Source organism: Gymnoscopelus microlampas, assembly GCF_963454915.1.
Source record: "Gymnoscopelus microlampas genome assembly, chromosome: 21".
Classification (NCBI taxonomy): domain Eukaryota; kingdom Metazoa; phylum Chordata; class Actinopteri; order Myctophiformes; family Myctophidae; genus Gymnoscopelus; species Gymnoscopelus microlampas.
This window is the reverse complement of record NC_139958.1, coordinates 38,832,774-38,836,140: the sequence shown is the minus strand read 5'-3', so window position 1 is coordinate 38,836,140 and position 3,367 is coordinate 38,832,774.

The window sequence follows — 3,367 nt, the reverse complement described above, 5'->3', positions numbered from 1 at the left end:
GCCCTGTTTTATTATTTCTTTATTTGAAAATAAATAGCTGATCTGCAAGCATCACATCGAGAGCTTGTAGCTCACTTATTTCCGAAAAAAAGTCACATTTTTGTACTTTTATTTGGTACTGTAAGTATATTTTGATGCCTACACTTTTGTACTTTTATTGAAGTCAGGTTTTGAAGACCTTATGTGTGAGTATTTCTATATTGTGGTATATTGCTACTTTTACTTAAAGGAGTTGTTCACCGCAAAAATGTATATATAAATATTTTCTATCAATTACACACCCCACGAAGCCTTGAATTCATGGAGATTTTTCTTGTTCTGAGCCAATTGATGACTGGAGGAAAGATGCTATTGTCCGTCTCCTACCAGAAACTCTGCCCGTCATCAAATTATTGGCTTAGGAATGCGACAAAAAAACATAAAAAGTCATGGGGTGTTTAATTGATAGAAAATATGTTTTTTTCCGGGTGAACTGCTACTGCTTTAAGCAAAAACAATTGAATACTTCTTCCACCACTGCCGCCTGTGGTGTAGCTGACAGCTGCATCAGGTGACAAAACAATTTAGAACCAGCAAAAAAGGCCACATGCTAAACGCTAGCTTCATGCTAACGTGGCGCGACAAACAGAGACAGACAGACAGACAACCAGACGTTGCTGCAATGTTTTCATTAGTGTGTGAGCAGATAGACAGACAGACAGGCAGACAGACAGACAGACAGACAGACACAGTGTGAGCAGATTGATGGCAGCAGACAGCTGGACACACGCTGTCCTGTGTTCTACCATCCTACACTGTCTCCTTCAGAGTTCATTGTAAAGCTGATGGGTACATTGAAGGTCTGATACTGTTGTACCGTGTGCGCGCATGTTCAAATCATATACTTTATACATTATTTCAGACCGTGTTCCAAAGCATACTTTGAGGGGGCCGTGTCAAACAGTACACACAATGCCCTTACTCGCATTTTGGAAAACAATAGCCGATTTTACATTGAGGTGCCCAGACTTCTCAGGTGTCCACTCTTCCTGCATACAATACAGTGTCTGTGTATGTGCTAAACTGTACTGTTGTGTGTGTGTGTGTGTGTGTGTGTGTGTGTGTGTGTGTGTGTGTGTGTGTGTGTGTGTGTGTGTGTGTGTGTGTGTGTGTGTGTGTGTGTGTGTGTGTGTGTGTGTGTGTGTGTGTGTGTGTGTGTGTGTGTGTGTGTAATGCTACTTATACAGCTGTGGTGTGTCGTGGCAGGCAGTGACATTTGATGCTGTAACGAGCCCCAGTGTGACAATGCAAATACAGTGAGATCAGAAAGTCATAATAAAAACATGTTATGGCTATCAGATGGTCTGTCTGTCTGTCTGTCTGTCTGTCTGTCTGTCTGTCTGTCTGTCTGGAACTACACCTCCGGAAAGCCAAGAGTATCTGTTCGCCATTTCTGTCCCCGAAAATATATCTTAAAATATCTCATACATTTTATTTTTGAATTTCCGTTTCTGCTTATCAGCAAATATAGGCTTCTGTTATGTAGAGTTTATATTGGGACAAATTTGCGCGAATGTAGAGACGAAACGGAACTGTGGGAGAAACGCGCCACATCCGCTTTATCCCCCGATCATTTTCAGAGCTTCCGTGCTCCAGACCATTGCTTCTGAAAGTGGGGTCCTTGTGGGGGGGGGGGCAAAAGTAGCTAATATAACATTGCGATCATTTTAAACGCTTTATCCATTTATGTGTTGGCTATTCAAAAATAGCAGATGTACAAGCTTGTGCATCTGCTATTTTCAATCATTTAGTTTTTCTTTTTTACATGAAACTTCTCTTCTGGGGGTCCCTGGCACAAAGCCTTTTCCGTACATATACAATACATATCAATGTGGGTGGTCCTTCACTTGAAAACGTTTGAGAACCCCTGCTCCAGAGCATTTCAGAAATCACCCTGCTGCATCCTGTGCAGGTTTAACCACAGAGGACGGATGGGTTGGTGGTCAGTGGTGGAAGAAGCACTCAGATTATGGACTTAAGTAAAAGTAAAGCAGCAATACCAAAGTGTAAAAAATGCTGCCTTCAAAAGTACAAAGGTATTAGCATCAAAAAGTAAAAAATGCAGTAAAATAACTCATTATGCAGAATCCCATTTCAGAATCCTATATATCATGTTATTGGACCATGGTCATTGATCATTACACACTTATGCCCTGTTTTATACTTGGACTATTTGACAATATAGCAAATCTACAAGCTCATAACTTGTGAGATGGTAGATCTGCTATTATTGAAACATTTACAAACATGTCTAATTAAAACTGATTCATTATCAATAATCTAATTCTGTAAAGTACCTGCAGTAGCAACTAAAGCGATCAAATAAATGTAGTGCAGTAAAAGTACCATGAAATTGTACTTAAGTAACAGTACTCGAGTAAATGTACATAGCTATTTTCCAGCACTGGGCTGGGGAGCAGGGTTAGAAGAGGTTAAGGGTGTTTAGGGGGGGTTAAGAGGGGTTAGGAGGAGGTGTTGGCTGGGGTCTCGAGGTGACAGGTTATGACGTCCTCAGATGGGACATTATTCACTCGCTTATTCATTCGCTGGCTGAGACGTTGGGGACACCTGTTAGTGAGGATTCAAACCTCGTTTCAGAAGAACTCACTGGTCACTGGATGCCGCAAGGCAGCATTAATATTGTAGATCTGCTATGTTTGAAAAATCTTGAACATTTTTGCAAATCTTTGAATATAATATATTTTTAAAGCGAACATTTGTAACTCAAATCTTTGCTTCCGGGGGGTCCCTGGAACTAAACGTTTTGAGATGGGGGTCCGCGGCCAAATACATATCTAAAAATGTTTTCTAAATCCTAACAGTATGTTGCTATATCAGTGGTGCTCCAACTTTTCCATATCAAGGACCACCAAAATGATATGTATTTGGCCGTGGACCCCCATCTCAAATGATGTTGTTCCAGGGACCCCCAAAAGCACAGATCGGGTGTTAAAAATGTTCGCTTCAAAACATAAATATATATTATATTCAAAAGATTTTCTCACATTTTCCACAATAAAAAAAAAAATAGCAGATCTACAAGCTCATAGCGCGGCACTCGGTGCCGCACTATGAGCTTGTAGATCTGCTATTTTTGAATAGCCAAAGAAATCTAAAAATGACACGGATGAGTTCCCGGTCTTAATGGTTTAATGCAGGGGTCTTCAACAGGGGGTCCGGGACCCCTAGGGGGTCCTCAGAGTTAATACAGGGCGTCCGCCAAATCTTTGTGTGATATGATTTTTCTTTTACATTAACCACTTGAACCCTAGCATCCCTTTTCTGAGGAGAACTTTAGCCAAAAATAGCCGATCTACAAGCTCGTTGT